Consider the following 11,106-nt stretch of genomic DNA (forward strand, 5'->3'; position numbering starts at 1 on the left):
TTTCTAAATGTCTCAAGCGGAATTGAAATAATATCTTTATGCCATGCATTACTTGCAAATGTCAAATCAAGAGGCATGACATTGTTAGCAATAATAACAAATGGTGTACCAACAACGATTTTATTATGAGGACACTAACGTTAGATTTGATATACATTTTCAAACAACTGAAATAACCATCACAGATACATCAAAGCAGAGCAACAATGCTAAATTTATAAGGAAAACAAAGTTGACAATATAGGATGAAGCGCTTATGGCTAAGTGTTAAATGATCGAAACAATTTCCCCTGGAGGTATATTGAATATCATTGAACCATTTGGTGAAAAACGAATGGCTTGGAAGGTGACTTATGTCGAGTACTATCAATAGTTACAAAATCGACGAAAGTAGAGACTGTAGAAACTAGGTTGCCAAAATCATACTTATGGCCTCAAATAAAAACGATTCAACTGACAAGAAATATAAAGTAAGAATAGCTCCAATATTCAGTAACTTCTTGCTTCGCGTCATAAACGAAGAAGAGCATCTAATAAACGATGATTTCGTTATTCCAGAACACCTGGTTATCAATCCTGTCACGATCCAAAATCCATTAAAGGTCGTGATGGCGCCTAACACCGATGTCAGACCAGCCAACCTTTACTAATTAATTTAATTAATCAATTTAGTATTTTTGAATCGAAATTTTCTTCAATTAAATAGTAAAGATAGAACTCATAGAAAAAGTGATAAATATTTTTGCAACTAATATTACTAAACAAACCATAATCACTCTCAAAACCCGGTGTCACCAGTGTATGAGCATTAACTAAAGAGTAAAATAAAATACATCATCTGTCCGGAATATAAGTTAGACATAAAAATATAAATAACTCTGAAGGAGACTTTGTTGGCTGCGGATCGTAATATAGAATGCAACTCACCTAAGTCCCCGCATTATAACCACACCTCTACGCCCACAAGGCCGCTAGACATATCTGTACTTGCACAAAATGTGCAACAAGTATAACATGAGTACGTAAACAACGTGTACCCAGTAAGTATCAAGCCTAATCTCGAAGAAATAGTGACGAGAGGTCGACTTTGACACTCACTATGAGTCAATAATATTACAATAGAATATATTGAATTAAACATGATTTTTAGACGAACAACAATAATTTTCTTAACAAGCAGAAATAATTGATTTCTTACATTTCAAAAATTTTCAATTTATCAATTAACTTTACAAGCAACAATTAAAATATCAAGGTATAGTATAATTATTATTATTAGGCACGATTTCTGCCGAGGTCGTATGGCCCGATCTAGAGTGTCATGTACACTGCCGAGGGGCGTGCGGCACGATCCATAGATGCATCTATACTGCCGAGGCGTTCGGCCCGCTCCAAAAGAAAGGAGGACATTTTCTTATGAACTTTCGGAATGATATATATATATATACACACATACATTTTTGAGATTTAACACAAGAGAATGTACAAATTTCTACAACAGTTAAATATTCTTAACAAAATTTCAAGTACGTAAGATTTCAATCTTTTACCATTTCCTCTAACAATTTGCAACATAATTCTATTGCTTTAATTAGATAAGGATACAATTATCACAAGTAATTCATGATCCGAGTCCTAAACTACCCGGACTTTAGCAATATTATTAGCTACGCACGGACTCTCGTCACCTCGTGTGTACGTAGCCCCCACAATTAGAAACAATTATTAATTTAAATCACCTATGGGGTAAATTCCCTCTTACAAGGTTAGACAAGAGACTTACCTCGCTCCGAAATTCATAACCGACTCCAAAGCCTCTCTAAATCCTCAAACTGATGCCCAACGCTCCAAAACTAGTCAAATAAGCTGCAACCCAATCAGAATATACTCTAATACTCATAATTAATCAATTTATAACAATTTCTAACTCCGTTCGAAAAATCGATAAAGGAACCCTCGGGTCCACGTGCCCGGATTCCGAAAAATTTCAAAAATAAACTTTACCCATAACACCACGAACTCAAATATATAATTTATTCCAAATTCCATGTCCAATTTTGTGGTCAAAATCCAAAAATATAAATTTCTAATTTTTTATTCAAAATCCCAAATTTCTATAAATTTTCATGCCTAAATCCATGTATAAACCTTGTATGTAACTCACAACTAGTAGAAATCACTTACCCCGTGCTTGATGATGAAATTCCCTTTTCAAAAGCTCCAAAAATTACCCAAACCGTGTGAAAAATGGGTGAAATAAACTCAAACCCCGCTTTTAAAACATTCTGCCCCAGCCTAGGTTCGCCCTTCTTCGCGATCGCGGGAATGCCTTGGCGATCGCGAAGGCTAAGCACACAGCCTCCGTATTTTCCTCTACGCGACCGCACACAAGCCCACGCGAACGCAACATTCTGTAACCCAACACTTCTCGATCGCACTCCTCCTCACGCGATCGCGATGAGCAAACGCGTAGCATCAGGCCATCCCTCATTCCTTTTTCGCGAACGGGTTACCACAACTGCGTTCGCGTAGCACAACTACCCACAACACCGCGATCGCAGGTCCATCATCGCGACCGCATAGAATATTTCACAGTCGCCCCCAAACAACTCTACGCGATCGCGGACTTCCACTCGCGATCGCGTATAAGGAAACCAGCAACAGTCATGACAGCAACTTCAGCAGATCCCCCAAGTCGAATTTCAATCTGTTAACCATCCAAATTTCACCCGAGGCCCTCGGGACCTCCACCAATCATACCAACACGTCCCAAAATACATTACGAACTTAGTCGAACCTTCAAATCACATCCAACAATGCTAAAACCATGAATCACACTCCAATTCAAGCTTAATGAGCTTTAAAACTTCAAACTTCTATATTCGATGCCGAAACCTATCAAATCACGTTCGATTGACCTCAACTTTTGCACACAAGTCACGTTCACATTACAGACCTACTCCAACTTCCGGAATCGGAATCCGACCCCGATATAAAAAAGTCCACTTCTGGTCAAACTTCTCAAAAACCTTCAAATTTCTAACTTTCGCCAAGTGACCCCAAAATGACCTACGGACCTCCGAATCCACTTCCGGACGCGCTCCCAATACCAAAATTAACATACGGAGCTATTCCCAGACTCGGAATCCCAGACGGACATCGATAACATTGAAATACACTTCAACCCAAATTTATGAAATTCTTCCAAAATGCCAACTTCCACAATAGGCGCTGAAACGTTCTCAGGTCATTCAAAATCTGATCCGGATATACGTCCAAGTCTAAAATCATCATACGAACCTATTGGAACCTTCAAATCCATATTCCGAGATCGTTTACTCAAAAATCCAACCTTAGTAAATTCCTCCAACTTAAAGCTTCCGAAATGAGAATTTTCTTTCCAAATCAACTCCGAATTTCCCGAATTTTAATTCTGACTACACGTACAATTCATAATACCTGAAGTGAAGCTACTCAAGGCCTAGAATCGCTGAATGACGCACCAAGGCTCAAAACGACCGGTCGGGTAGTTACAAATCCCAAGTATAATAGTAGTGCATTTAATAAGAAAAATATTTCTATGAATAGATTAAAACACATTTTGTGTAAATTGCATGATAGAAATTAAAAAGTTATCTTAGCTAGCAGAAGTGAATATGTTGATCAACTAAATAAAAGATTGATTGCAAAATTTTAAGGTAAAAATAAGATATTTTTCAGTTTTTGATTTAGTAGAATATGATACCAACAATTAATATCAAAAAGAATACTTAAATACTTTAATACCAAATGGTCTTCTACCACACATGTTTGTTGTCAAGTTTATTTTTTCTTATGTATGTTAGTGTCACCTTATATGTAATAGACTAAGTTAAAATTGATCTTCCAATGCATATAGATTGATTTTGAAAAAAACTATGCATGTCATGCTAATGAAAAACTTAGATCCCCTGAATAGCTTATGTAATAGCATATAGATGGTACATAGAAGTTTTGACAATAATGTGAGCACCTAATTTTTGTCCCTCATAGAAAATTAATCCTAAAAGTAATCCCAGAATAATTTTAATTATTTTTATGAATTTTAGAAGTTTGTCTTTATTTATTTTGCATTTATTCGCATTGTTTATGCATGTTAGGAATATCGTAAATCATAAAAATCATAAAAATATTCAAATCTTAATTTCATAGCATTTTAGATTTTAAATTACATTTTAGGATTTAATTACATTGTTAAATGCATTATATAAATATCTAAAAATAAAAATAAAAATACATTCTTAGGTTAGTTAATTAATTAGGTCATTAGTCAATTAGTGAATAAAATATATATAATAGTTTAGCCACACAAATTGGTTTTAATTAAAATTTGAGTCCAAAGTGACTAATTTTGTAATTGTTTCAAGCCTATCCCTTTAGAAGCCCAATCCACCCCATAGCCTGGCCCATACGCTTCTCTTAAAACACCCATCTCCCCCACTCTCTTAGCGGACCCTAATTTCACCTCTCTTTCTCTAACAAAGAACAAACCCTCTTCCTAAAAAGAAAACCCTAGTTGCCCCTAATACTCTTATCCTCTCAGTCAACCGCCCACCCTCACTCTCAAGGAACGGAAGAAAGAAATCTGAAAATACACACACCTATTTTTCCATCCCCAACAAACTCTCACCCTAACCTCACTTTCACTCATCTATATACATCTAAAAAAAATCCCCAAAAAAAAACAGATCTGAAAACTAAAAAAAAGCTCTAAAGAACAAAGAAGAACATGTAGAATTTCCAGCTGTTTTTACTCAAGTTTTGTTGTTGTATGTTGTTCATTACTGCTGAGCTCCAACCATTGTCGTTCTGGCCTTTATTTGGCTCATCCTCTTTGTTTGCCTTAGTAGAGAGGTACACACTCGAAACTTCACTACACTATTTGTTTGTTTGCTAAGGATAATGGATCTTGGATTCTCACTGGAGACCATATTTACTTATTGATTCGTTGTTAAATGCTTTTTTTTCAACAAATCTATCACGATCAAATTAAAATAAGAGTGAGTGCAAATTAAGGATATTCCTGCAATTTGTAATATGTTAAATGTTGGTTTAAGTGCTCTGGCACAATCACTGAAATTAGTTAAAAATATGATGAAGTTTGGGACCAATCTCTCGTACTATTTTTATGTTGGGTCTTCATGATGTATGTCTGATGAATCCGAAATAATAGTCGCATTGTTATAGGATATGAGTCGGATTTGGAAGAAAGACCAAGCTATAGATTGATAGTATTCACAAGTGTTGATTATGTAATATGCAAATGCTGAAGATTAGTCATTCTAGATGCTTGTATATTTCAATAACAGAGTGTGTAAATTGAATATTGATTTTGATTGAATTTAATATTAGCAGGCCAATAAGGTGTTAGTGTTATCGTATGATTTGTTAGCATTTTAATTAAGTCCACCACCAAATGACCGTATCTTTTTTTGAAATAGAATAATTCTCAAACGTTATCCTTATGTAATTCCAAATTAATCCGATTTCCAGCGATTAGTCATTAATCAACAACTCCAGCATAGCCTAATTAAATGTATATCATGTCCGCAATGAATCAGTCCATAACTATGAGATCATTCACAATAATCTCGGATTAGCTTTAATTAACTTGAACATCGTAGTTTGCTTGCGCGATTTTAATTTACTATCGTGATTATGTATACGTTCGTGTAACATAGTTATGATCCCAAAAATAAATCAAGGTACGTGTTCGCGCGACTTTGGCCAAACAATCCTTAAGAATAACAAAGCGTGAATAATCGTGTACGCGTACGCATGACATGATTTTAGCGCCCCAAATAAAATGGATTCACGCACACGTGATTCGTTTTAAAGATAAATCCATAACGCCATAATTTAAAAGTGGTAAAAGACAAAACGCACATAGGTTCTAAAACACGTAAACAATTAAGCCAAGTATGATTAAAGCCACTGTACTAAAATCACGAAATTCGGGAGTGTCTCACACCTTCTCCCAGGTTAACAGAATTCCTTACCCGGTCTTCTGTGTTTGCAGACCAAAAATAGAGTCATTTTCCTCGACTTGGAATTTAAAATAAACCGGTGACTTGGGACACCATAAATTATTTCAAGTGGCGACTATGAAATAAATAAATAATCCCATTTTGATTAATGTCACTTAAATTGAAAAAACTCCCTATCCCCTCGGGAAAAAGGAGTTGTGACAGCTCTGGCGACTCTGCTGGGGATCGAACCCATAATCTCTGGTTCAAGGTTCAGAATTCGAGCTTGTAATGTAATATGTACTTGGCTTTATTGTTTGTTGATATTACTGTGTTTGTGGGCCTAATGTGTTAATTGTCGCTCATTTACCGCTTTGATATTGTTTGAACTGTATTAAACTGTCTTCTTACGCCTCCTTTCTGAGTCTTCTAAAAATATGGTGCACATGTACGCGTGGCCCGATTTTTTGTTAGAGGTCGTACCAAATAGAACGAGGTTGGATCAGCAACTAGGCTAGGTAGACTTTCGTGCTCCCGGTACATTGCCCTCACCTCGGCTCGAGCTGTCCGCTTGGGTAAGTCATGTCTAGAACACACCCCCAGGTTTAAACCTAGAATAACATAGCCTCATGCCGAATCCCTAGTAGGAACGTTTGTTTGCATCACGTGCATTTGACTTTGGGAACTTAACATAAGGGTTGGGTCCGTCTAGGACAAGTGTACCCGAAATAAATGACCATCCTGATGCATATTACGTGCTATTTGTGTATTTATTTATTTCGGATTGCATGTTGATCGACTAAGGAAAGAAAATCAAGAGGAAAACCAAGAGTGAGGTAGGAGAGAATTCACCCGGTTCTGAAAAACCCGGTATTTGAAAGTGTCCCGAAACTCTGCCGAAATTTTTGAAAAAAAAAATGAAAAATGAAATTCAAAATGAATCAACATCATATTCTCCCAGTTATGTCAAAATTAACAAACTATACGAGTCTGATTCTCACCAGATGTGAGATATGTAGGCAAACCTCATCGGTTCCGGCCCATAATTTTCAAAAAAAAAAAAAATCCCCCCAAAAATATTTTTCTTTACTTCCTTCTTTAGAGAGTTCTTCTTTTAGAACCCAATTTTTTTAAAAATACAAAAATATTTTCTTTTAATTTCTTCTCAAAATCCAAAAATATCCATTCTTCTTTCGAAGGTTGAAAAGAAAAAATTTAAGATTCAAAAATATTTTATTTTTTCTTTAGAAGTATTTCTTTCATAAATTCAAAATAAAAGTTCAAAAATCCAAAAATATTTTCTTTCTTCTTTAGAAGTTTTTCTTTCGAAATTCCAAAGAAAAAAGAAGTCGAAATCCAAAAATATTTTATTTCTTCTTTATAAATCCTTCTTTCGGAAATTAAAAAAAATCAAAATCCAAAAAAAAAAAAAGAGTTTGTTTCTTTTCTTTATTCTTGATCTTCCCGAACTACGCAAGATCCAATTCATGTTCCCACATGATAGGTAGGCAACCCACATCAGGTTCGATCGACCATAAAAAAAGTATTTAAAAATAATGATGATGATAATAATAAGGACCGACTGAGTCAATTCTAACATGTCTCTGTTTTGAATTGTAAAGAAAGGTTGAGGTGGTTGGTTTTGTGGTAAGCTGACAACACAAGATCCAAGGAAAAATGACAACTGACATCGAGTTTGTTACGAGTGCTCAAGAGGCTCAGGCTCAGAAGGTTCAACAAGAGTCTACTGTGGTTGAGGAAAATAGCGTACTGAAATAGCAAATGACTGAAATGTGTCAAGCATGGGCCAATGGCCAAGTACCGCCTTTTTCTATTCATGGATTTCCAGAGTTCACATCCATTTCGACTACTACCATTTCGGTCTCATTGCATGATCAATCCTATCCACCTGGGTTTAGTCTTTATCCCAACTGTATGACTACAACTGAAACTTCTGTTGCACGCTCTCAAAGTGTGCCACTAACAACCAATCAGACAACCACTATTGTTATGCCTGTCTTCACCATCCCACAACCGACGGTGGTGCAGAGGAAAACTCATGAATCACAATGTGCTACCCAGTAAGAACAGTACCACTCTTCTGAGTACCACTCGTACTTATTTGATCTTCCTGCAAAGATTGAGAAGCCTGTCCGAAATATGGCACAGGAAGAAATGACCTAAAGAGAGAATAACTTAGAACAACAGTTGAAAAACATACAAGAGTTGGCAGGTCAGAAGAGTATTGCCTTCAAGGATATATGTATGTTCCCCGATATTCGTTTGCCACTTGGTTTCAAGATCCCCAAATTTGAAAAGTATGAGGGACACAGCGACCCCATAGCCCACATGAAAAGGTATTGCAATCAACTAAGAGGTGCAAAAGGAAAGGGAGAATTATTGATGGCTTATTTTGGGGAGAGTCTTACGGGAGTAGCCTCCGAATGGTTTATAGATCAAGACACATCTCGCTGGTATGTCTGGGATGACATGGCCCAGGCCTTTGTCAAACAGTTCCAATACAATATCGACATCGCCCCAGACCGCAATTCCCTTTCCAACATGAAGAAGAAACCAACTGAAAGTTTCAGGGAATATGCCATTAAATGGAGAGAGCAAACGGCTAGAGTTAAGCCACCCATGGATGACCACGAGCTACTTATTGTCTTCCTTCAAGCTCAAGAGCCAGATTATTTTCAAAACATGATGTCCACAGTTGGCAAATCCTTCTCGGAAGCAATCACAATCGGGGAAATGGTTGAGAATGGCCTTAAGTGTTACACCTCATATTTTTGTACGTAAAAGTATGCCATAAGTAAATTGATGAAAGCTCGGAAATGAGTTATTACATCCCGCATTTTTGTACGTTAAAGTTTCGTCGAAGTTTGACATTTTGGATAAAATACAACCCGAGCTAAAAATCCCGGTATTTATGGACTAGTACCATACAAGGTACCACATGACCATAATAGTAAGGTGTACAGAGTGTGTTAAAATTGAGTAGTATTTTAAGTAATTTGAGATAATTCTTGATTATTTGAGTAGTTGGTTGATTATTAGTTAATGGGAAATTAATTAGTTAAATAAGATATTAGTGGGTAATTAAGACCTTGGGATAAGGCCTAAGAGGCCCAAAAATATGGCAGCCCCTCCCTCCCCCCCCCCCATAATTAAAATGACTCTTAAAAGTCTTGCACAAATGTCATATTGTGAAAGATTAAAGTGGCCTAGTCACCACTTAAAGTGGGCCCACACCCATTCAAACACACTTAAAGAATTGTGGCCATTTTGCTTCATTTGGTCTCTTAGATTTTCAAGAGATTCAAGTATACTGTTCTTTCTATTATAAACTCATGTTAGAACATATTGAAAGAAATCATAATATTTTCTTACCCCAATACCAAATAACATGTGATGGAGCACTTGGTAGGCATTGGATTTATGTTACTATTGTGAGATTTTGCAATTATAAGGGAATACGGTGCAATCTTTCTCAAAAAAATCGGTTCAGGTATGTTAAGGTTATTCATTCTTTCCTTTTTGACATGATCTATACGATACAAATGAAGCGAGCAAATGCACAACTTTCATAAATGACTCTATTCATAGAAGTATTAGAGGTGCCTATGTTCTTGAATTCCCATGGATCTTATTATTACATCTTTTGTTCATGGGTGTTAGAAAATACGTAAGTTGATGAAGTTTATTTCACGATATTAATCAAAAGGTATAATGGTCTTATGACACTCTGAAAGATTTTATTGACGTACTTCTCATGCATTGCATTCATTTATATTAACCCATGACCAGACGGTGTTATATACGCGTATATATGTATATTATATGTATATGGGATATGGAAAAAGGTTACGACGTTATATACGCACCACCACCTGATCAGCTGGTATACGTTGATGATTTGCTCACAGTGGCCGAAATGATACGATGGAATACCCTCAAAGGCTTGATAATGATATGAATGCATATACCCATGCATGGTATGACATTATAATATTAAATGATTCACAAAGCTATTCAGATATACATGTTGAGTCTTTTACTCCATGTTTCTCTCATGTCTATTGTTTACTGATTTTTATTCCTTACATACTCGGTACATTATTTGTACTGACGTCCCTTTTGCCTGGGGATGCTGCATTTCATGCCCGCAGGTCTCGATAGACATGTTGAGAGTCCTCCAAGTAGGCTATCAGCTCAGCGGAAGGTGTTGGTGCGCTCCATTTGCTCCGGAGTTGCTTGTTTAGTCAGCATGATTTAGACGTGTATTATTTGGTATGGCGGGGCTCTGTCCCGACCTTTATGACAATTATGTATTTTTAGAGGCTTGTAGACAGACGTCATGTACGTAAAAGATTGTATGGCCTTGTCGGCCTATTTTCAGTGTACGAGTGGTTATTTCGATCTTATAGGTTGTATGTCTTATATATAAGTTGGCATTTCATGTTGTATTCTACTTATCTCACGTCTGCCTCTCCAGCTCAGTTATCTATGATAGTATGATACGAAAAGATACGTTATGTTGGTACTCGGTTGAGTAAGGTACCGGGTGCCCGTCGCGGCCCATCGGTTTGGGTCATGACAAAAGTGGTATCAGAGCAGTTCTGGCCTAGGGAGTCTACAAATCGTATCTAGTAGAGTCTTGTTTATGGGTGTGTTGTGTACCACACTTATAAGCAGGAGGCCACAAGGCATATAGGACTGTCACTCTTTCTTATTATTTTAGATCATGTGGTAGAGCTCAGTTGTAAGAACTCAATTTTCTAAATTCTATCTTATTCATAATATGATGATACCTATATCCAGAAAGACGGTTGATAAGAGATGTAGCTGTGGAAGAGTTGAGTTAGAGGAACTCGATTTTGCATGATTCTTATGATGAGTAAATGTGAGGTCTTTAGCAGATCATGCGTGTACTAAAATGTGTAAGGTTCTTGATAAGGAGTTTTAAGGCAAGAATATTTATCTACTTTTATGGTAAAAAGGAATAAGAGAATCGGAAGGTAGACACAAGTTTCAGCAAGTAAAATAAGCAAGGTAGAGAGGGGTACGAGGTACCCAGTTAATGAAGATTAACAGTATT

This window comes from Nicotiana tabacum, chromosome 19 (assembly GCF_000715075.1).
Source record: "Nicotiana tabacum cultivar K326 chromosome 19, ASM71507v2, whole genome shotgun sequence".
Classification (NCBI taxonomy): domain Eukaryota; kingdom Viridiplantae; phylum Streptophyta; class Magnoliopsida; order Solanales; family Solanaceae; genus Nicotiana; species Nicotiana tabacum.